The sequence below is a fragment of the Rhinolophus sinicus genome, chromosome 4, assembly GCF_057876585.1.
Source record: "Rhinolophus sinicus isolate RSI-liver-muscle chromosome 4, RSI-T2T, whole genome shotgun sequence".
NCBI lineage: Eukaryota > Metazoa > Chordata > Mammalia > Chiroptera > Rhinolophidae > Rhinolophus > Rhinolophus sinicus.
Window position 1 is genome coordinate 40635685 of NC_142504.1, and position 26090 is coordinate 40661774.

Consider the following 26090-nt stretch of genomic DNA (forward strand, 5'->3'; position numbering starts at 1 on the left):
GGTATCTAATATATGTCAGCTCTTGTAGGATGCAGCACTGACCAAAGAAAGATCTACTCACCATCACATGGAGCTCACAATGAGGCAAGAAAGGCAAACAAGTGTCGGTGAGATAGATGCTATAAAATAATACTGTGTATTTGCAAAATTAGGTGTTGTTTTGTCTAGTTTAGGGGTATGAAAGCTATCCCTAAGAAAGTGATATTTAAGCCTACTTCTAAAATACAAATTATATTTAGCTGAACAGAGTAATAAAGGTAGGGAAGATGTATTTTTGGATGAGGGAGAGCAGTTGATGTCGTAGACATAATGTGTGTAGACGTGGAGATGAGAGAACAATGAGGGACTGCAGAAGAAACCTAAAGATGTCAGGATTTTTGCAGAGGAGACAATGAAAGAATTAATAGAATAAGTAAGGCTAGAGATAAGGGCAAAATAATTTGAGGTTTTCTGGTGGACCTCAGTATTTAGATTTGATCCCACGAGTGCTACGCTCCTGCCTCCTGAAAAGGATGGATTTTCTATGAAGTTATCAAAAGCCATTCATTCTTCTTGTGCACTGTGTTCCATCTCCTGTAGCATACCAAAGATTTCACATACTCTCCATCTCCTGAATCATTATTTTTTTCCTACTGGATCATTCCTATGAAAACGTAAATATAGCATAAGAGAGCACATATTAAAAAAAAAAAAAAAAAAGCCATTTCCCATCAGCCCAACTTCCCTGAACCATTTTTCTGCACCCCTTAGAGAATATCTCAGCCAAAAACAATGTCTATGTCTGTACTCACTGTCTATACTTTCTCAGCAGTCCACCTTACATCAACATATTTTTGGCAGGATTTTGTCCCCATTCTATACTAAACCCACTATTGCAAAGTGGTCAGTGACCTTCATCACACATGTTCCAGCTGATTCAGTAGCATTTAACGAGCCTGTGTCTCACTACTTAAATTCCTCAGTCGGATATCAGAGACTAGTCCATCATCAACTTTATTGAATACATCTGAACCCCTGCATATGCTTTCCCTGAAACCACTATCACTTTCAGTGAGGTGAACAGAGTGTTGGGGCTTACAGCACACCAACAGCTTTCTTTAAAAATTCTTTTAAATACTCCTCTTTTAAACTTCAACTCCTGAATTTTTGATGCCCTAGAGATGGGTGAGTTTTAAGAGTTGTCAAACAGATTTTCAGCTACCAACATTTGACATTTCTGGATAGTCGTCTAACTTTGTAATATATAATCTTTGGTCGTAATGGCGCAGGTAAACTGAGATGAGAAAAAAATTCATTTTAATATACTCATGTATCTTGAAATGTATCACAATTTTTCATTTAAAACACAGATTCAGCCCACTTCAGGACACTTAGTTCAAAATGCCTTGGGGACTCTTTCCTCTGCAATGATGAAGTTGCTAGGTAGTTAGTAGTCCAGATGTGCCAATGAGTACTAGTATCCACGATGAAGTCACTTTTTCTCTTTTTTAACAGGAGAATTCTAAATGTAGGTTGACAGAGAGCAGCATGCTTATCCTACTTGTTTTTCACCCTAGTATGGGTGGGTGAGAAAGTAAGAAAAAAATACATGGCCATTCTGCTAATGCATATGAGAGAAACATTTCAGTCACGTGGTTAAGCCCACAGTGGACTGAAATTCTTAAGTATGTGCAAACCTGCTTTCTGTGGGAGAGCAACGCCCCAGTATGCTATCTTGGGAAGAAAAAGAAAAAGAAAAAAAAACAAAAACCTGAAAAGTAAATTATAGAAAACTAAAAATATTGGATAGCAAAATACAAATAAAATAAATAAAAGTATGGATGTTCTATTTTACACTCAATACAGGTAGAAAGAGGGTTCTGTTCAATTATTTTCAGCTACAATTTTTTCTTAACAAAGACTTATGTACGTTGTAGTATGATTTACCATTTCTCTGATAATATAAATAAACGTATGTGAAATTATACAGTAAGATATATATCTTCTATGTAAAAGTATAATTATTTTGTATGTTAGAAAATAAGCTTTGTTTTTTTAAAAACACACATCATTTTTAGCACTCTTATTAGGGAAAATAATTAAAATTGAGGCTGTTATTAATATAATTCCAAAAAGTTACAGAATTTGAGTGTTTGCATAGTTAATAAAATGAACCATCTCAAAAATCATTAAATAAAAATGTAAATTATGAAATGTGACGTAAGAGTTCTGCCATTTTAACTTAAGATATTTCTCACCAATAACCATAGGATAGCAATTTATGGCTGAATAAAATTTAGATATACTACAGAGAGGGGTTTGATTGATATTTCCATCCATTACACAATGTATGGGTATTATGTAATGTTGCAAACCTATTATTACTTAAAATTGAACAGTTTTTCCTATTTTCATTTTCTTCCATTTTTTATCAGATCACATACATTTTGTATATTTTATAATTTAATTACTTATGATGACTATGGGCATCAACAAGACAATAAATTTATCTAGATCATTTTATTTCTATACTAACTGCATATCCATATAGCTGCCATGGCTGTCATCCCAATGATATTTTGACATGTTGAAGGCCTAACCCTACCTACCCACCAATGCATCTAACCATATGATATATTTCTACCAATTAAGAGCCACATCCGTGTAATTTCCCATGCTGCCATTAAACGTTTTGGTCCTAATTTAAAGAGAAAAATGATGAACAAGTTGGGGAAGTATAAGGATGGGAATATGCATGATACATTAAGCAAGAGCAAAGGAAAGTTAAATGTGAATCTTAAATACATCTTGAGTAATAGTTTGCAATTAATTAGTCAAGAATTGTTGACCTTAAATTGTCCTGCTTTGATTAATAGTACAGGGTGGTGTACCTCTGTTATATCTTTACCATTTTCTATTTGTTGACTATCTTTCCTACTAAACTGGGTTTTTCTCTCTTTAACCTTGACACTTAGTATCATGTAAATAAAACACTTACAAAAATAATGGTTTTGAACTATGTAATAAAATCAACAAAATTATATTATATAGTCTCTTCAGTTAAGTCAGTATTCAAAATAAAACATTTTTTTTCAATTTTCCAGTAGCATATTTTAAAGCAATTATTGCCTATTAAATACTGTTGATAAATAAGCAAATCACATCTTTAGATGTGAATGAATAAAGTCAAGGAAAGAGGACACTTACCACTTTCCATTGATCATTGTCCAGTTAGTACTAGAGAAAAGAGGTTTTGTTTTGAGTTTTTAAGTGGAGAACACATGGGGGAAAATATGAGAGTTTTTAATTTCTAGCTAAACCTTACCTTTAAGTGTTTGTGTTCATTAATTCTTGGCAAAAATGCAATCCTAATTTAGAGATGAAAACGTTTCAATGCACCATAAAACTCATGAACTTCAAAGAGGTCTTACAATGAACATTTTCACAATTTAAGCACAAATGAACGAAACCATGTGGGTTACATTTCTTTTAAAGTATACATGCATTTAGAAATTAAGAAAAAATACACACAACAAATAAATGTGAGGTTTTCATCAAACTCTACATTGAGTGACCAATAATGTCATAACATGTCTATAATTAGTTTAAAATTTAAATTTATCTGAAGCAGAAAACAATTATTAAATTAGAATTTAAAAAAAAAAACAAACTTTACTATGATAAAAAACTCAATGTCACCAAAAGTTAATCACTTTCTGACTGTACAAGGCAATGTACTATATATAGCATGCTACTACGTTAGATCTAGTCCCTGCTTTCTGGCACTTTAGAATAATTCACAATGTGAGATGAGTTCATTTGTTCACCCGAAAAAAAGAAAATTAATAGATAAAATATGTACAGGATAGTTTACATAGTGCATTGTGCTTTTCAAGACAACATTCATGGCTGAAGAAGAACCATAGACATGCCAAGTAAAAATCTGTTATTAAAGAGGGATATGCCTGGGGGAATTGAGAGCTCTTTCAGTCCCATCTGAAAAAGAAATTAAATCGTATGCGATATTTATTTTTAAATGATGACAACACAGTGGCTTGTCAAGGTGGAGTCGGAAGGGACAGTCTAAGTACCTGGTGCTGTTAATCAAATCAATTCAGTGCACAGTGACTGAGTTCTGACTACTGTACTCTGCTCCAAGCAAACACTCCCTGTAATGGAAGTAATGGTTATTACTGGGAACTCCCTTCTCAAGAGGCATCTAATGGAGCCACTGAATCTCGGAAAGAAACTGAGAATCAGGTTTTGTTTGTTTGTTTGTTTGTTTGTTTTTTAACTAAAATCTTATTAGGTTCTCCAAATTGAGATGGGAAACAGAAAATATAAAGAATTTTCTACAATGGCAGGAACTATGTCCCAGGCAAGCTCAGTGAAGTGAGGTTTAAATATAAATGTAGCCAGCTACGTTTATTATATGTTTGGCTGCACTTCCCAGTCAGTGTTTTCTTCCACATTACTGATGCAGGTTTCCAGGATTCTTCCTGGAATGGATGCATATTGACTCTGCTTTTTCTCTCATTTGGAATCATATTCACAAGTTTATTCTAAATTGTGATGCCCAAGTGCCTTCTGTGGGAGGCTTTTTTTTTTTTTTTTCACTGTGTTAATTCTTTTTTAGAACTTAACTGCTTGGTATTTGATGTATTAATCCAAAATTCAATTCCTCAGTTTTTGCAGGTATCATATGGACTTTCTTTTTATTATATCCACATGTACATTTCCCCATCAATTAAATTGCGGAAACATATTTGTGTTTTCACATTATCAATCTCAATAAAACCCAGTTTCTGTTTCTCCTACATCATTTATCTAAACAGGATACTGGCGAGGACTAGGTGTTCTAAATATAATGAGTCCATATCCACAATCTTGAATGTATTGGGTTCCCCCAGTTCTGTCTTTTGGGAACCCAGAGTCAACTTGCATCCATCAACTTTGTCTTCTTTTACAGAAAAGCATACGGGGACAATTATAGTTCTTTCTTCAGGTACATCAAACAAACTTGTTACTGGGATCAAAACATAACTGATCTCTAAATTTCGAAACTTTACCCGCATTCTGATCTCTCACTGGGAAGACCTGACATATCCAATTTAGACCCGTACACAAAGCCTCTATTCCAAACAGTAATGGCAGTGTTTTGGTGTCAGTTTAAAGGCCCTACATGTCTCCCAATACTCAGCAAGGAATAAACATGAAGTTTTGGAAAAAGAAATCTCAGTATATTTATATTGCTTCCCAGACGGTGTCACTCTTAGGTGCCGAGTGCTGGTTTCGGGAAATGGAAGAGGTACCCATTACCTTAGTTCAGAGTTAAATATTTTCTTCCCAGAGGAAGCCTCTCAACTCAATATGAGTGAATGTTTACTGTACTAATGTTTAAAGAGGTCAGGACAAGTGAGACATGCTGACTTTGATATACTGTCTTTCTTGCCATCTTCCTTAGAGCATGTTTGATTGAAAGCAACTGAAACCTGCTTACGCAGTTTTCAAGATTAACTGTAAGCTCACAGGTTTATCTCATGAAACCCAAAGTAAGGGCCTATCTTAGGATAAGAAATGCTTGCTGGAGAGTCACCAGGAATACAAGGAAGTTACTGTTGAATTAGTATAGTATTTTGTAGCGGTTAAGAGCATGGGCTCTGCAACCAGACTATTTGAGTTCAAGTTTCAGTTCCTCCATTTGCTTACAGGACTTTTTTGAAACATATAATCTCTCCCATTTCTCATTTATTCAACTATAAAACAGGAATAATAATAATTCCTATTACAGAGGGTTGCTGTAAGAGTTAAGAAATGCAAAGTACTTAAAGTACCTGGTGCATAAAAATGCACTCAATAAAAGTTAAGCATGATAATAATCTGTTTATTGACAGTGCCACATTTATTATATATCTCTTCAATACTTTACAAAAAGCTAAAGCATAACAAAAAATATTAACAGATTGACTCAGTCAAAAAGGGGTGGAGGGTTACTAATAAATTAAAGAATAATGTCGAAAAAAATAGTGCATGGTACAGAATACCCAAAAAATTCTCCATGAAATCTGTGCTTCTAGGACTTTAATATGTATCAATAACAATTCGGCAAGATGTTTTGTCCTTTTTAAAAGTATAAAATGGTTATATCTAATAAAAACCTGTTACATACAATAATAACATTTAGTGAGTAAAGGAGAGAAAAACCTAATATGAAGAAATCCATTGATTTTATGTATGTATCTATGTATTTTAATATACTGCATTATGTAATCACCTAAATTTCATATTGGAAAAATAAACAAGAGTAGCTGAGACAGTGTGCTCTGAAAAAGAACATGAAGGCAAACTAGTTTAGTAGACATGAAAATATATTCTGCCTAAACAATCAAAACTGCTGATAATAATATAGATAGGCAGAGTAATGAATGATATTAGAAAGGCCAGAAATAGATTCAAGTGCAAATAGTTATTGTAACATAATGATGAGATCTCAAATCAGTAACTTATTGGGAAATAGGAGCATTATCATTAAAAACAATAAACTTGGATCCATAATATACATCATACCTGAAAATAAAATCAGAATTGATAAAATGTTTATATGTAAAAAATAAAATAAGAACACTAGAAGATAAGAGCAAAGGATTTTTTTGTAATCACTGAAATGGGAAGGCCTATCTATAACACAAAATATAAAAACCATGAAATAAAAGATCTAATAAGTGTAATTTCGTATCAGTAAAAATCCTTACTGAGGAAGGAGCTTTCAAATCAGCAGATCTGAAGATGGGGACCTGGCAAGAAACTCATGGCCCAGTGACCAGACACCAAGGGAACATGGATGATTCAGCAGAGGTCAAAGTGTACAAATAAGAAGAACCAAGCTCCCGGGGGAAGTTTGTGCTTCCTAGCAGATGCCAGCATGATGACAACACCAGGACATCACACAAAGATATGGCAGTGTGCTAGCTTTCTAGAATTTAGCCTTAAACTAGGGATATGAGGGTGAAATTAAAAAAAAAAAAAAAAAGCTGCCTAAATTAACTGAGATATCTTGATTTGACCAAGTTAACCTGCAGCAACTGAGTTTTCACTGTCAGGCAAAATGGGGGCTCAAAAAACAAATTAAGTTCTGTTTTTATTTTTACTTCTTCATTGCAAGGATGGAGAAGGAGAATTATAAATAAAATCAAAAGAGAGAATTATAGGAGGAGAATTATAAATAAAGTCAAAAGACAAAAAAAAAGATGATAAAAGATTATTTAATCTGGCTGCATGTAATCAGAACTTCTCTAAAAATACCATTAGCAAAGTTAAAGTACAAACAAAACACTGAGAAAAGTGACTGCCATGTGTGTCACAGAAAAGGACTAATGTCCTCAATATTTAAAGAGCATACAAAAAGCATTAAGAATAAAGACATACAACCCAAAAGAAATATCAAACATTAGTCACAGAACTTTTGAAAATTTGTGCAGCTTCACTTATACATTGTATTTTAATGTGAAAAGTCGTCTAGCAACTTGATGAGTCTGTGGGGAAATATACTCTCATATGTTATGGGTGGAAGTGAAGGTTTTTATAAGCCCTATAGACAATTAGGCAATATCTGTCAAAACTACAAAATGCATATGTTTGACCCTGTATTTCATCCTACAGATTTATTTGCATGCGTGTGAAATTAATGTTTACCTTTTTTATACATATCATTGTCTGTAGTAGCAAATGATTGGAAACAATTCAATATCCATCAGCAAAGGACCATTTAAATTATAATAAATTAAAAGAGTGAGACAATATTTTAAATATTTGTTACGTGTGAAGCTAAGTAAAAGAGTATGCACATATTATATGGAAAGATTTAATGGAAAAAATTACTCATACTTTTTTATACACTTTGAATTTTCAACTATATTAATCATCTATTTAAAGAGTTCAATTTTTTTTTAATTAGAAAAATTGTGGTACAATAGCTCTCACATACAGCATATAAAACCTAATTAGAAAGTTGTTCCATTATTCCAGGAGCAAGGAAGTAATATATTTGTTAAACCTTTTATTATAAGAAAATACCAAATTAAAATCATACTGTGATACCTTTTTTCATTTATCAAATAAAAAATCTAAAATTTGACAGTTCACATTATTGGTGAGGCTCTCAGGAAATAGGCACTGTTGTACATAGTTGATGGAAGTGTCAGGTACCTGCCATTACAGTATTATCCACACCTAACTTCTTTTTTTTTCTTAGCAAAGCCTGTCTCCCACTCTAATAGCTGAAAATATCAGCTACTTGAGCTCCCAGAAACCTATAGACAGGCCATAAGCATACAGACAGTACAGAAAAAAACAACACACACAAAAAAACTGAGAGGATGTCTGGGATTTTTTTTTTCCTTCTAATAGGAAAGGACACAGAGAAGGTGAATATTCTCCACTCTGTATGATGCTTTTGACTGTGGCAACCATCGTGGACCATAAGGGGACAAGATAAAAATGCTTTGCATTCAAATTTTGTGTTCTACGAAGAGGGTATCTCTGCCTTTTCTGCCGCTGTTAGTTGGGTAGTCTTATTTGCAGCGGTAAGAATTTTGATATTGATACGTGAAGTTTACCAGAAAATGGGTCAAATGTTAAGAAACAGCAACCTCAAGTGATGGTTGTAACTGTTTTTCACAGGTCAGAGTGTATAGCAGTATAAATGTATAGCAGTATGAGGGTGACAGAGGACCTGAAGGAGCAAGCACGGCACTTTTTCGTGGGGTTGCATCACTTTGCTTTGGCACAACCTTCCTAACGTGTGTGGTTTATTTAAGACCATACGGTTTTAATCTCACCACCAAATATAATTTGTGAGCATAACAAATGCTAATACAATTTACCAAGTGAATGTGGAATTCAAGAAAATAGCTTCTCAATGAACAATGATAACACTGAGATTTAGTTTCTTACCGTCTTTGTTGATTTTATCTCTTTCAGATGTCAGCACCCCTTTGTCATTTAGACATCTAAAAATATTGATCATTCAGAACACAATCACATTAACAGTCTCTCTTAAACTATCCAGTGACCAGCAATTACCTTATGAAAGTCCCATTCATCTAAGATCCAATGAAATCCGTGTAAAATACTACTACCTTACAAATTCATTAAGTTCACTTTACAAGCAAAATTCATTTTTAGGTTTTCAATTCTATAGTCTAAAATAATCCCAACAATTTATTTTTTCTCTAAATCAAGTCATATTATCAATTGAAAACTTGTTAAAGTATTTGTAAGCAACAGATTAACTAATTATAGAATTGACAGAGTAAAGATTTCTGTTAGCAGTGACTGAACCAGTTGTAATCAATTAAAAAGCTGATTACAAATATTAATTGACTAGACTATGAGTCACTTTATTAGTTCTAATTTTCTGAACTAAATATTTTTTAATGAAATCAGCAGTACTATCCAGAAAATTGGAAAATTTTATAATTACCAATATACAAAAATCATATATTTTTTAATTTAATTTGTGAATATTAAAAACTTGTTGATTCCTTTCTTTTGCCATTGCATCTATGGCCAACTCCTACTTTTTATATAAATTTATTTTTATGTTTACTATGTTAGAGTTTGAGATAATTTTTCTGAAGCCTGGTAAAGTCTAGATGAAATTGGAACCATTTTATTTGCAGTAGAAATGGCAATGAAAGCATGAAACCACAAATATTTAGAGTTTCATTTTCCAAAATGACATAAATAGTTCATGTAGAATTTAATGAGCCATTTAATTCTTTGTTAGACATTAACTTCTATTCAAAACATTTCACTCTGTTGTTTATGATGATATATATTTCTCTTTATCCTCCGATATTTTCATCAGTTTGAGATCCATATTGTATCTTCAGGAGGAACAGAAATGTATAAAATTATGTAGCAAGGTTGGTTGATTCCTATACCTTAAGGAAACCAGAATTGTGCATTGTCTCAAGAAGACAAATAAGGATGAAAAATATGCTGTGAGGGGAAGAGGAAAAAGAGGAAGGCAGAGTAAAATCAACTTGTGGTCTTAAAAAAAAAAAAAAAAAAAAAAAGATTATATCTGAGGAAAACAATCACAAGTTCTACACCCCAAAGCATTAAGGAATAATGTAAATTTCTCTGAATGGTACTTGGGAGTATGGTGGTGGAGGCAATCCTACCAAACTTTCCTTTTTGTTTCCTCCCTCAGCCTCTCTTTTTTCTCTTTTCCTATAGTACCAAGCAAAAAGTATCTCACCCATGACCCAGTTAGACAATTTTTTTCTCCTGGAGGAGTGTATATTTGTTAGGCTGTGTCTAGCACTGTATTGTCATAATATACATGTCTGTGAAAATGTTTCTATATTATGTGTCTAGCACTCTGCTCAACAGTGATGATTCACTGTACACACACACACACACACACACACACACACACACCATGTATATTACATAATTTCTTCACATAGAATTAACCTTTTTTAAAGTTAAATCTCATACACAAACACAGATTGCATGCTTTCCTATGTGATTCCACTTGCTCTCAAGGATACTTTGATAAGGTTTTTAAGTAGTTTTGTTAGATTTACACCTGACACCTTCATCGTCACTCTTCGCTTTCTCTGTTTTCAACTTGTCTGCTTCTTGGACTCCACGATAGTCAACCCCATGAGCCTCACAAATAGACTTATATGCAAAAGTATAAAATTCCAGAAGGAATTTATTTAAATAATACTCAAAACCAATAAGCCCAGGCCTCATTCCCAGCTACCCTCATTTTATTAAAATCTCTGTTTATGTTTCATGATAAGCATGGTGTTGTATCTTTTATGCCTTGGGCAATAGCTCCAGACTGCACATCTTTACCATTATTTCATTCCAGTTGCCCAACTAGTTCAACTTTCTGCTCATGTAAATATATGCTGGTTTTACAATCTCAAAGGAAGATTAAACTTGATTCTTCCCATTATATTTTACTTATATCCCTCTTTGCTGGAACTTAATATTCCTTTTTGTCCTATTCTTAATGAAAATAAAAAATAACAGATCATATTTCAAATGTCTCCTCTTTATAAGGCCATCATATATTCATTTCTCCATCCTGTTTTATTTTATCCCAAACCCTCCCTGTAATTTTAAGAGCATACCACAGCTAAAAAATAACTAATTATTCTTCAGTGTATTATTGAATTGTGATTTATTGCATTTCCTTTCAATTTTGTCACTATTTTAAAAGATAAATAAACATACAGAATTTTCCAAAATGTATCTAATTATAAACCACCACCATGGGCCTTTAACCAAAGCTTTCATTCATTCTGAAATACCCTCAGGTATCTCTACGGAGTGTGTCTTCATGGGATTTTTTTTTTTTTTTTCACTTCTATAGACAAAGCAGTAGTGTGTGTATGACTGGCAGAGAACCTTAACAGAATAAAGCTTTGTTTCATTTAACTAACAGAACAATAGGCTCCTCAATTTCAACAGATTTTTTTTTTTTTTAATGTCACTCATCTACTCCAATTAGAATTATTAGGAAAGTATATATACTCTTCTTGGGCTCTACATTTCTAAATAAGTTTTTAAGCTTGCATTTATTCATGCAATAATTAGAAAGAAATGTATTTTATTTACATATTAGTGAAAATACTTGACTAAAGATATTTAAGTGAGTTTGTACAGAGCCATATCTAAGTATAATATTTGTGTGATAACGATTGGGTCATACTGCTAAAGATTACATTTATTTTTGTCTTTATATCATTAGCCTTAATGCACTTGAATGGTACATGTATCTTAGTATGGATGATCCGCTCAAATGAGTATAATTTTATGACAAAATTGCTTAAGGTGAATTTACTTTTCCACATAACTTCCTTTCACTACTAATGGAGAAGGAATGCATTAGTACTCATGGAACATTCACTGTCAGCCCATTTCCATTTCCTGAATGTAGAAGAAGGCCATTAAAAAGCCATTATGGGGGTCACTCGAGGAGTCAGTGTGTATCTGCTGCTGAAAGCCATGTGTGTGGGGATGACGCTGTTGGTGATATGGCTCCAGAAGTTGAGCTCTCAGTATGGGAAGGGTGACCTAGGCAATCCTCCTCCGACATGGTCCAGGGTGGGCACCAACCTTACTGATATCGTGGCCCACAGAAAGATCACCAACCGGGAGCTGGTGGGTTGCCCACTGTCCAGTTACTATGGAAACTGCCATTCTCTCCGGTTCATGATGGATGCCTCCAACCCCACCCAGCTCTCTGGGTCCTGTGCATAGCTCCTTCTTTCTGCAGAACCACTTGCAGAAGCATCAGTCCTGATTATCTTCAATGAAAATGACCTGCACTGTTACATGACCATAGAGGAGATGAAGTCATTAATCAGGCTCCCAGACATCATTGCTTGTGCTAAGCAAAACATCACCATGGCAGAAATCAGTGCCGGGAAAGGCAATGGCTTGCCAGGGCCACTGTGCTGGCTCCAGGACACCCACAGAACCAGCAGATGACTACCAGGTAAAGAATGTACTTGGACAGCTCTATGGCAGGAGGCAGAGGATGGCACTGCTGGGCCTCCGGTGGTTTGTTCTTATAAAGACAGGGTGACCGAATGTAAGCCTTTAAGGGGGGCTTCTGTACTGAGTTGCAGTGATGGGAAAACTGAGGCACCCAAGTTACAGAAACTGCTTACACTTACCTCTGACTGAAAAGACTGTCCCAGGACTGGGAGAGCAGGACAAGCCTGCCAGACCTCTGTTCCTCCTAAGCACCCAAAGGAGCTAGGAGGAGATAGGGTTCCCTCAATAGCAAGGGCAGGGAGAGGCTCTGATGGGATTCATCACCAGGCCCTCAGTGGCACGGTCATCAGTGTCCTGCTGTGTCCTCTCATTTCAGCAGAGGGAGCTTGTAGGAGAGTACCTGTGGATTGGTGGATGTGTCCTAGAGCCCCTGTAACAAATTACCACAAACAGTGGCTTTAAACAGCATAAGTTTATAGTCATAGTTCTGGAGGCCAGAAGTCTGAAATCAAAGTTTTAGCAGGGTTGGTTCCTTCTGGAGGCTCTGAGAAAGAATATATCCCTTACCTCTCTTCTGGCTTCTAGTGGCTTCGGGTAATTCTTAGTGTCTGACTTAGGGTCAGCAGAATTTCTTATAAGAACACCTGTCATTGGAGTTAGGGCCCATCCTAAATCCAGGGTGATCTCATCACGAGATCCGTAATTACATCTGTGAAGGTCCTTTTCACAAATAAGGTCAAATTTGCCTGTTCTAGGGGTTATTACTTGGGTCACTATTCAACCCACTACAATCAGATAAGAAATCATCTGCTCCCAAGTGTAGTTGTGAGTTCTCCACGAATAGCTTTCTCTGTCTCAGGGGCAGTTTAGGCCGGTTGGGCATGTGCCGCCTTACTTCCTTCGTGTAGAGAAGCAGGCCCGTGTCCCAGCCTCCATGCAGTTGCCATCCGTCCCCTTTGCTGGGTAGAGGGAAGCTCTGTTCATGTGGGGGGTTGTAAATGATGTCCCAGAAAAGAAGGGCAGCATGGGCTGAAATGTCGTCACTCCCCATGTGAAGAGAGAGGCCTTACAGCGCACTTTTGGGAAGATTTGCTACTGGCTCTTGGCTGTACACCGCCTGTGCCAATGCTGGGTGCCACCTTCTCAGACATGCCCCGTAAATTGTTTTGAGGTACGCCACCAAACAGCCCTAGATGTGAGTGATCTCCACCTCATCGGTGGGGGGGTACTTATAGATTTCACAGATAACTTGGGACTCAAAGGGCTTTCAGACATCCCCCAATTTCAAGGGATATCATCTGAGCAAAGCCTGGTGAAAAGCATGAAGTGTTAGAAGAATTTCTATGAAGCTATAACTCAACAGCTTTTCAGCTAAGGGTGTAAGAATACCAGGAAAGGGGTTAGCACTAGGCCTGAGCTCTGGGAACTATCTGAGTGCCAGCAGGCAGGAAAGTCCCCCTTTTATACTATAAAGTTCTGAATTATGTAAACCATGTTTTACATGTTCAAAAAAACAAAACAAAGGAAAAATAGAAATGTAAATCTGAAAAAACAAGCAAACAAAAACCTTAACTGTATATCCAGTTGTTACAATAACCTGAGAGAAAAGAACCTCTAAGGTAACATTTGAACACAACAATTGGTCTGTCTTTAGTTGGACAGGAACAAAAAGAACTGAAAAGAAATTGTAAACTTCATTCTGTATTTCTAGTATAGCACGGATAGTAGAGCAGTTTTATGTATGTTGTACAATAAACTAAGTATATTTGTGAAACATTTTCATTTATTGATGGGAATTTCAGTTATTTTTATATCTTGACTATTGTAAATAGTGCTGAGTAAACATAAGGGTGCATGTATATTTTCACATTAGTGTTTTGGATTTCTTCAGATAAATACCCAGGAGTGGAATTGCTGGGTCATAAGGTAGTTCTATTTTTAATTTTTTGAGGAAATTCCATACTGTTTTCCATAAGAGCTACAGCAATTTGCAATCCCACCAACAGCGCACAAGGGATCCCTTTTCTCCACATCCTCGCCAACACTTGTTGTTTTTTGATTTATTAATAATATCCATTCTGACAGTTGTGAGATGATATCACATTGTGCTTTTTATTTGCATTTCTCTGATGATTAGTGACGTTGCACATCTTTTCATATGTCTATTAGCCATTGGTATGTCCTCTTTGGAAAAATATCTCTTCAGGTCCTCTGACAATTTTTTAATTGGATTGTTTGTTTTTTCGGTGTTGAGTTGTATGAGTTTTTCATAAATTTTGGATATTAACTCCTTATCAGATGTATCATTGGCAAATATCTTCTCCCATTCAAATGTATTTTCATTTTGTTGATGGTTTCCTTTGCTGTGCAAAAACTTTTAGTTTGGCGTAGTCCTATTTATTATTTTTTTCTTTTGTTTCCCCTGGCTGAGGAGCTATATCAGTAAAAATATTACTAAGGGTAATGTCTGAGACTTGACTGCCTATCTTTTCTTTTAGGAGTTCAATGGTTTTGCGTCTTACATTTAAGTCTTTAATCCATTTTGAGTTTATTCTTCTGTATGAAATAAGAAGGTGGTCCAGTTTCATTTTTTGCATGTATCTGTCCAATTTTCACAGCAACATTTATTGAATAGGCTGTTTTAACCCAAATGAAAATTCTTGCTTCCTTTGTCATACATTAAATAACAATATTGGATATAGTTCTGGGCTGTCTATTCTGTTTCATTGATCTATGTGTCTGTTTCTATGCCAACACCATAATCTTTTGATTACTATGGGCTTGTGGTATAATTTCATATCAGGCAGCATGATTACCTCTAGCTTTGTTCTTCTTTCTCAGGATTGTCATGATTATTTGGGGTCTTTTACAGTTCCATGTAAATTTTAGGATTATTCAATCTAGCTCTATGAAAAATACCATTAGTATTTTAACAGGGATTGCATTGAATCCCCATATTGCTTTGGATGATATGGACATTTTAACTATATTAATTCTTCCTATCCATGAGCATGGTGTATGCTTCCATTTATTTCTATCTTATTTAATTTCCCTCTTCAATATCTTATAATTTTCTGACTACAGGTCTTTTACTTCCTTGGTTAAATTTATTTCTAGGTATTTTATTTATTTATTTTTGATGCAATTGTAAATGGGATTGTTTTATTAATCTTTCTTTCTGATAGTTTGTTATTGGTGTATAAAAATGCAACCAATTACTGAATAGTAATTTTATATCCTGCTACTTTACTAAATTCATTTATCATTTCTAATAGTTTTTGTTAGAATCTTTGGGATTCTTTATATATAGTATCATGTAATCTGTAAATAATGACAATTTTACTTCTTCCTTTCCAATTTTGATGAACTTTATTTATTTTTCTTGTCTAATTGCTGTGTCTAAGACTTCCAGTATTACGTTGAATGGAAGTAGTAAAAGTGGACATCCGTGTCTTGGTCCATCTTAAGGAAAATGCTTTTAGCTTTTACCCATTGGGTTTGATGTTAGCTGTTGGTTCGTCATGTATGGCCTTTATTATGTTGATATATGTTCCCTCAGTTCCCAGTATGGTGAGAGTTTTTATCATAAATGGGTATTGGATTTTGTCAAATGCTTTTTCTGCATTTATTGATATGAGCATATGATTTTAATTTTAATTTTATTTATGTGGTGTATCACATTAATTGATTTGTGGATATTGAATAAACCTTGCATACCAGGGATGAATCCCTTTTGATTGTGGTGTATGGTCTTTTTAATGTATTGCTGAATTCGGTTTGATAATAGTTTGTTGAGGACTTTTGCATCTATGTTCATTAGGGATATCAGCCTATAATTTTATTTTTTTATAATGTCTTTGTCTAGTTTTGAAATCAGGGTAATGGTGGCCTCTTAAAACAGCTTGGAAGCATTCCCTCATCTTTAATTTTTTGGAAGGGTTTGTGAAGCATAGGTGTTAATTCTTTTTAGAATGTTTGGTAAAATTCACCTGTAAAGCCATTTGGTTCAGGACTTTTGTTTGTTGGGAGCTTGTTGACTACTGATTCAATTTCACGAGTAATAAATAATAAGTTGGTTCATATTTTCTATTTCTTTTAGATTTAGCCATGGAAGATTTCATGTGTCTAAGAATTGTTCCATTGTTTCCAGATTATCGAATTTGTTGGCCCATAAATGTTCATAGTTTGTTTGTTTGTGTGTGTGTGTGTATATATATATATATATATATATATATATATATATATATATATATATTTATTTCTGTGGTGTACTTTGTCACTTCTCCTCTTTCATTTCTGATTTTATTTATTTGGGTCCTCTCTCTTATTTTCTCATTGAGTCTGGTTAAAAGTTTGTCAGTTTTGTTTACCCTTTCAAAAAAAAAATGATCGCTTGATTCATTGATCTTTTGTATCATTATTTTAGCCTCTACTTTATTTATTTCCTCTCTGATCTTCATTATTTCTTGGACTTTGTTTTCTGTTCTTTTTCCAGTTGGCTTTGGTGTAAAGTTAGACTGTTTATTTGAGATTTTTCTCATTTCTTTAAGTAGGCCTGCATTGCTATGCATTTTTCTCTTAGGACTGCTTTCTCTGTGTCCCACAGATTTGGGGTTGTGTTTTCATTTTCATTTGTCTCAAGGTAACTTTTGATTTCTTCCTTGAGCTCATCATTAACCCATTCAATGTATAGGAGCATGTTATTTAGCCATCATGTGTTTGTGAGTTTTTCAGGTTTTTTTTTTCTTGTAATTGATTTCTAGTTTCATACCATTGTGGTCAGAGAAGATGCTTGATATGATTTCAATCTTCTTAAATGTATTAAGACTTGTTCTGCGACCTAACATGTGGCCTATATTGGAACATGTTCCATGTGCACTTTAAAAGAATGTATGCTCTGCTTCTTTGGAGTGTAATGTTCAGTAAATATCAATAAATATATCTGATCTAATGGTCATTTAAGGCTGCTGTTTCCTTATTGATTTTTTTGTCTGGAAGATCTGTCCGTTCATGTCAGTTGGGTGTTAAAATACCCTTCTTTGTCTCTTATTATAGTCTTTGCTTTAATGTCTCTTTTGTCTGATAAAAGTATTGCTACCCCAGCTTTTTTCTCATTCCTATTTGCATGAAATATCTTTCCCATCCCTTTACTTTCAGTCTATATGTGTCTTTCTATCGGAGGTGCATCTCTTGTAGACAATATGTGCATAAGACTTGTTTTCTTATCCATTCAGCTACCTTATGTCTTTTAATTGGAGCATTTAGTCCATTTACATTTAAAGTGATTATTGATAGGTACATAGTTATTGCCATTTTATTACTCATATTATTGATCTTTTGCTTGTTTGTTTCATCCCTTCTTCTTTTTAAATAATTTCTTTGAACAGTTACTTTAATATTGACTTGGTGATAATGAAGTCCTTTAGTTTTTTACTTGTCTGGGAAGCTCTTTATCTTTCCTTCAATTTTAAATGATAGCCTTGCTGTATAGAGTAGTCTTGGTTGTACATCCTTGCTTTTCATTACTTTGAATATTTCATGCCAATCCCTTCTGGCCTGCAAAGTTTCTGTTGAGAAATCAACTCATAGTTCATGGGAGCTCCTTATAATAACTAGTTGTCTTTTTCTTGCTGCATTTAGGATTCTCTTTCTCTTTAATCTATACCATTCTAATTATAATGTGCCATGGTGTGGGCCTGTTTGGGTTCTTCTTCTTTGGGACTCTAGGCACTATCTGGCCTTTTATTTCTGTTTCCTTTGCCAAGTTATGGAAGTTTTCAGTTGTTATTCCTTCAAATACGTTCTGAATCCCTTGTTCTCTCTCTTCTCTTTCTCGTGCTTCTATGATGCACATGTTGGTATCCTTGATGCTGTCCCACAGGTCCCTTAAACTATTTTCTTTTGTTGTTGTTGCTGTTGTTGTTGTTGTTGCTGTTGTTGTTGTTTTGATAGGGTGTTTTCTTCTACCTTGTCTTCTAAATCACTGATTATATCCTCTGCTTCATCTAATCTGCTGTTCATTCCTTCTAGTGTATGCCTCATTTCAATTATTGTATTTTTTTCTTACGTTTTTTGCAGTTTCTATGTCCTTCTTTTTGCTTACTATCTTCCTGTTGAAATTCTCACTGAGTTCCTTAAGCATTTTTATAACCAGTGTTTTAAACTCTGTCTCTGGTAGATTGATGCCTCCTTTTCATTTAGTTATTTATCTGGAGTTTTCTCCTGTTCTTTCATTTGGGACATGTTTCTTAGTTTCTTCACTCTGGCTACATCTCTGTGTTTGTGTCTATGTATTAGGTAGATCTCCTATATCTCTCAATCTTTGCTAGGTGGTTTATGTAATATGTGTCCTGTGTGTCCAGTGATGCAGTCTTCCTGATCTCCTGTGCATGTGTGCTATGAGTGTCCCTTGAGTGTGTTGTGTGTGCTTTTCTGTTGTATTTGAGCCTTTATTGCTTTTAGTATGTCAGTGGGTGAGATTGACTCCCAGGCTGACTAACTAGGAGGAATAGCTACACCCACAGTGTATGACCTGTTGTGTGGGAACTGACCTCTCAGAGGGAGATTTGCCCTCATGGGCTCTTCTGCCTGTTGAGACTACCCTTTGGGTGTGTTTCTTATGAAGCTAACCAGGTAGTGCTCTGGTGTGGTCTGAAGCTGGTCTCTAGGTTTTGCTTCTCGAGTCTCTTGGGTGGGGCCTCCATGCAGGCTGATTTTAGCCTTGCCTGTGACCAACCCAGAGCTACCTGTCAGGACCTCCAAAACTACATGCTGTAGGTTGCTGCCTGTGCTGGACCTGTAGGCATGTGGGGGTGGTATAAGCAGGTGGGGGTGAACCAAGGCTGGTTGCCACCAGTACTAGGCCAGCAGCAGGTTAGCAAAAGGCCCAGGGCTCACCTATTCCTGTTGCCACCTGCTTGCTGCCCATAATGTTCAGCTGTTGACAGAGGCTCCTTAGATGTGCTGGCCAGGCTGGTTGACCCAGTGTTAAGTGTCTCCAGTGATGCAGCACTTGCTTGCTGGCACAGGGTTTCAGGAGTCACAGGATGTTTACAAATTTAATGCAGATTTAGTTCTTGCCCCAGTGCAGGGCCCATGACCACTTCATAAAACATTCAGAGAATACTATGGCCAGCCACTGCTCACCTCAGGCCCACAGATCCTTGAGAGCCACCCAGGAGAGGCTGCAGTGCAAGTTGTGGCTGACTGTCTGCCATGGAAATTTCCTCAGGTCACTGCAGGCTGCTGGATGCTGTCAAAGGCTCCACAACTTGTGGGGTGGGGCTGGTCATGTAGGAACAGAGTTCCCCCCATGGTGCAGCACTAGGTGATCTGGACAGGGACCTAAGGCTTCACCAAGGTGATTCACACATGCAGATTTTACCACACCAATGCAGTCTCACATTTGGCCCTTTGGGGGAGGGTTCAACATGGATAAAATGGTGCTATCCTGTAGGCTACACTTGAGGCAGGCTTCACACAGGGACAATGGCATCTGTCCCTCCAGCTATCACTCCAAAGCTATACAACTCAGTCTTTCCCCATATGTCTCTGACACCTCTCAAGTGAATGCTCCTCCACCAGAAACCAGGTGAGTGTTTGCAAGCAAGTGAGTCTATGCACAGGCCCTTTAAGAGGACATCTGGGCTTCCAGTTGCCTTCTATGTCACTGGAGAGATGGACAGAGTCCTTGCTGATTTTCACAGCCAGATGTTGTGGGGAACTCCTTTTTCCAAATACAAGACCCCTGGGCTGAGGAGACCAGTGTGGAGCTGGGTCCCCTCCCACTTTAGTGGGGACCTCCAGCACCAAGGTATCTCTCCCAGTTTTCAACCACTACCTGTGGGTTTGGGGGTCAGACCATTTGGCTTCTCTGGCCCTCCTACCACTTTCAATGTGGACCCTTCTTTATACCCTTCATTATAACGGTTCTGTTCAACTAGTCTTCAGATGATTCTTGAGGTTAATTGCTATATAATTTAGTTCTCATTTTGATGTGATCCTGGGAGGTAGCAGGCATAGCACTTACCTAATCTGCCATTTTAGACCTTCTCTCTCCACACTAACTCATAAAGCAGCTCAGACATCAATTGTTGACACCTCCCTTTTGTTCTTCTTCCTACTTTGCTAAATTCTTCTTTCCAAAGACAAATTATACAGTCTCCTTGCATTAGGAACACCATACAGCACTTCGAAACTATGCTTGGGGTTAAACAGCAAAACCATCGAAAAAAGGAACAGAAATGTGAGGGGGGAGAAAAACGGACACAAGTTTATGGTATGAGAGCTGAAACAATGAAACAAGAAGGCAGAGCTTGCTTGCCCTTGTTCAACCATAGTTTGCAACGTGTACATTGAGTGACCCAAATTTTGGCTGCTCTGTGCATGTCTGCAAATGACTGCAAAGGCACACTCTTAGTATAAATTGGGGGGTTACAAATAAATTTTAGCAAGTAGGTGAATTTGCAAAGGCCAAGTCCTTGGATAATGAGGATTGAGTGTATTTATCCTAATCCCATTTCTTAGAGTCAAACATAGAAAGCCTGTATCCTCTTTTGTGTAGCCCATCTCAAATTTGAAGATAAAGTAATAGTAATAATTATTTCACATTTAACAGACTCCTTTTCACAGGACTTTACCTGTATTTACACATTCAACCTTAGCAACAGTTGTATGAGATAGAAATATGATCATCATCATTTGTATTTTAAAAAGAAGCTGACAAGTACCGAGACATTCCATGATTTGCTCAAGTTACAGTGAGTAAGTGGCATAGATGGAACTAAATCCAGGTCACCTGTACAGCTTTGTCCAGTTAAGTACTCTGCTGTAGGGCTCACGCAACGGCCCCCAATCTCCTTTACCAAATGCCTTCAGCATACCCAGTGACTTGGTCTTAAGTCATCCATATTTGGTAATTGGGTTTTATCTCTTAAGCTAAAGTGCAGAAAATTCTGCATTTCTATACCATGGTCTTGGCTCCTTGGAGGAATGCTTTTCACAGTATTTTGTCCTGGGCTTATTCTGGGGATACTATAAGAGACATATGGAATCTGTTATTTTATTTATTGGAGAGATGTAGTTGAGGACGTTTTTTTTCTACATTACTCAGTGTTCCCAATATAAAGAACCCTGTGAGTCATTTCTCTCAGGCCTAGTGCCAGGAGGAGCCTGAATAATATGCATGCATGGTTTTTTTTTCTTCTGTTGGGACAATGTGAGTCAGATTAATAACCATATTTCCTAAGTGGGTGCCAAAAAACTCTAGAACTCTAAGGGCCGTGTATCCACAACACTCTTCACAGTCATTAAAACTTGCATTACTATGTAATCATTACGTTTTAATTTCCTCTTACTCTTGACACTTCATTCTAGTTGAATTTCCATCACTTACATACATTTAAATAATCTACCTCAAAAGAATTGTGGGATGAAACATAGGGAAAATACATGAATAAACATATAAATTAATTTGATTTGGAGTCACCTGATTTTCCCTGTCACTGTCTTCTAATGCATTCTAACTAATAGACACAGCTTTATAAGTGGCATCCAAAACTGAATGTGAAAATCCATGTGTGCTCTCACCAACGCTCCTAGCCTTATTCTCATGTGCTTTGATCTAATTTTGGTTAAAAGAGAGCATATAATTTGTGTATGAGTTTTCTTAATTCACTATTACGGGATTCTAACATTTTGTAAAATGTACATGGGTATTTTGGGTGAATTTCTATTTAGATTTGTAAGCATATTTTTAAATAAAAACCTTATTTTAACATCATATGAACTTCTATAATTGTTTTTACAAACAATAAAACTCTGCAATTTATTTTTAAAACTTATGCAGATAAATGTAAACAAGGCCAAAGTGACTACATTTCCTAAGAATGACTAGACTACCATGTTTGGGTGTGAGCGAAGTTACACCTGCATAGATTATGCTCCAAAGCAAGGACGGACTCTTACCTTCCTCAATATTATGTCAGCCTAGCAACATCATCACATTAACTGAACATCTAGGAAGTCATACTGATCATGTGTAAGGAATCTTATTTTTGTTACATGTTTTGTCTATTTGTTTACTGTGGCATCATTTTTTTTTAAAATGTCATGGGGTTGAAAAGATAAAATTCTCCTATAAGCCTGTACATATTAAAACTTCAAAAGCAATTTTTAACAAGTCATAAATGACAGCTATCTCTCTCACAGGAGGGATGAGTTAAGCATGTTATAAAGTAAAACATAGTTTGGTCTCAATATAGTTTAACTTTATTTTATTAAGGATCATTTATATCCCAGAAGATATGGTCAAGTTGAGACTTTTAAGAGACTTTAAATTTTATTATGTTAAAAAAGTGGTTTCTGCTTATTTTCCAAGCAAGTATATGACACATTTTTTTCCATTATATGGATATGATATTGGATATAGTTAAAGATCACACTGTGAACTGATTTTAACTTTAGAACGTGCATTTTGCACGTGATAAATAGATACTAAGATTATGTACATATGACTAATAAAACATTAACATAAAAAGCAGAATCTTCACTTTTCCAGAAAATCAAGAAGGCAGACCTGACTAAAGGTAAAACTGAATACAAATATAGACTGCCTTTTTCCTAGGATTTGCTGAATTTTAAATATATTAATTTTTAAGCTTTTCCCAAAACAATGCTGAATGTTAAACATTCAAATGTAAACCGAGAAAAGTAGGGATAAATTAAATTTGATTTAAAGTGATAAAGAAGGAAGACTACAGTATAATAAATAAATTACATTACTCTACAGATTGGATCATTACAGACCATTATTGAAGAATTGTTATTTAAGTAAAAGACACACATTTTGCCACCTAACAGTTCTCACATTTCTAAATGTATCCTTATAAATCAGGTTTTAATGCTGCCACACAAAAGAAAAAAGTTTATTCTGAACTAATTATATCAATGAATGAAATAACAGAATCTTCTATAGGTATTTATTATTCATTTTCTTTTAAGTTGCCAGCAAACAAAGTTTTAAAGCAAAACAGGTACTTTTTTGATTTATGGCTTTTATCTTGGCATGGATCCTTTAAAATAAAGTAAAATTCATCATGCTCAATTCATGGAAAACTTCATGAAACAGCTCCTTTTGAGTAGTACAAATAAATGTATTGGCAAAGCAATAGGAAGTATAAATTCCACTCACACAAAAAAAAATTTTGCTGGCGAAAATAATGTTTATCTATAATCTATCCAGAGTCTAAAATTATCTAAATAATATATACAGAAAGTTTGTCTCTTTCCAGCTATTGAGAGCACATTCTCTGCAGTCCCAAAAGTCAGCAGCAAAGAACCTTATTGTGTAACTAACATCTTAATTTCTATGCAAAAAGCTGTATTATAAAAACAACGACAACAATATGGGACTTTAAACTTGCTAAGACTAACATTTTTGTGAACAATCACTAAAGGTGATGGTGTTTTTCTAAGTTGTGACATGAAACATTAATTGTAGGGGTTTGGAAATATTAGAATGAAAGAGAAATCACCAAAAATTGCAAAATCTTAATTGGTGTTCTGGTTTACTAATTGGAAGCATAAATTTAGAACCAATAATGGTAACATGGATTCAGTTTTATTGAGTACTTACTCTATGCCAAGCACCTGCAATATATAAGTGTACCTAGCATTCAAGGATGCTTCCAGTATGCCTTTTCTTTGTATTGGATGGTTTATATTCTTCCTTCCTTCCTATTGTACATGCTTTTGTATATATTTAATATTATTATCAGTTTATTTTCCCCAGTTTTATAGTCTTTATTGTTTTAGTGGTCAGCCTACACCTGTTACGCAATATGATAGCCACTAGTCATAGGTGACTATTAATCTAACTTAATTAAAATTAAATAAAATTTAAAATTAAGTTCTTCAGTCTCACTAGCCACATTTTAACAGAGCCAGCAAAATTTTACGGTAGATTGGGTGCAGGATGAAGAGAGGGTTAGCCATCAAGGAGGATTTTAAGATCTTTGTCACAAGCACTGCTATGGATGGATTTGCTAACAACTGAGGTGGGAAAGTCCATGGATAGAGATCAGTAACTGTATTTGAAACATGTTAATGTAAAGTATCTATCTGAGCTCTAAGTGGAGATGCCAAGGGGGCATTTGGCTATACAACAAGTCTAGTGTTCAAGAGAGAGGTTTGGGGTGAAAATTTTAATTTGAAAATTAAAAGCCTATAGATAATACTTGGATTAGATCACCAAAATAGCAAGTGTAGATAGAGAAGATAAAGGACTGACACTTAAGACACCCCTAAATTAAGAGGTCAGGTAGAAACTGAGAATAGAGTGTAGGAGAGGAGTGTCCTCAAAGCCAAGAAAAGATGTGTTTCAAAGGGGAATATATATATATATATTTTTTTTTTCCCCCCAAATACTTTGATAAGTCAACTGTGAGGAGAACTGGAAATTAACCATTGAATTTAGCAACCTAGTTGTAACTGACAGAGCAGTTTCTGAGGAAAGTAGGGGTGAAAGCTTGATTAGAGTATGTTTAAAAATGAATTGGAGGGTGAGTTTGGAAATAAGGTTCATGTGTGACTTTTTGAAGATTTTTGCTACAAATGGGATAGTAGCTAACAGGGTAAATGGGGTCAAAGAAGGAACTTTTCAGTCAGGAAATAACACGCGTGTGTATGGTGATGGGAATGATCCAACAAAGAGGAAATATTGGTGATATAAAGGGAAAGGAGGAAATTATTGGAAAGAGGTCCTTGCTTAGAGGAAAGAGGATAGGATCTGTGAGCCCATGGAATAGCTGAGTTTAGACAGGCTTGTGGAGCACTCTTCCATACTAATGGATAGTAACAGAGATCATACACAAATAGATGCTGGGGAAAATACATTATGTAATACACGTCTGTGGAAGTTCTGAATGCTTGCTTTCCTCAGTGAGGCAGGAGATTATTGATGAGTGAGCATAAGGGCAAACATAGGGGGGTTTAAGGGTTAAAGAAGAAAGTGAGAGATAGATATTTGAGATTTTATGATGCATATTATCATTGCCTGGCAATTCTGAGAGTCCTTTTGATGTGTAAAGGCACAAAATGAGGTAAGTCCATGCAATTGTGTGAGTTTTCCCCAGCTTTCATCTGCACAAATGCAGTTGTGGAATGTGGCAGAATAGTATTTAACCATGGTTGCAGCTTTGCAAACTAGTATGATAAGGAAATATAGAATATTATATACAATGAAGTACTTAAGCTGGGGAAAGAGCAATAGAAAACCTCATGCAGTGAGGGAAAATAAAAAGATGGTAACATCTAGAATGGTGGTTCTCAATGTGTGCTCTGGGCATCCCTGGGGTTTTTCCAAGATCCTTTCTGGGAATCCAAACTATTTTCATAATACTAGTAAGATCTTATTTGCCTTTTTCACTCTCATTCTCTCATGAATCTACAATGGATATTCACAAAAGCTCACAATGGGTGATATGAAAACAAATTTAATACATAAACAGATACGAGAATCCATCTACCTTCTTTTGACTAGATATTAAAGTGCTTTTCAGAATGTAAAACAATGCTAGTTTCCTCTA

The 26090-nt window shown here is 35.5% G+C and overlaps 2 pseudogenes; one reads left to right on the forward strand and one right to left on the reverse strand.

The window, feature by feature from the left end:
• Positions 1 to 10746, reverse strand: part of LOC109455371 (high mobility group protein B1 pseudogene) — a 48846-nt pseudogene extending 38100 nt beyond the window's left edge.
• A 1218-nt stretch (positions 10747 to 11964) lies between these two features.
• On the forward strand, positions 11965 to 12495 carry LOC109455370 (ADP-ribosylation factor-like protein 16 pseudogene; annotated as a pseudogene).
• The last annotated feature ends 13595 nt before the right edge of the window (positions 12496 to 26090 follow it).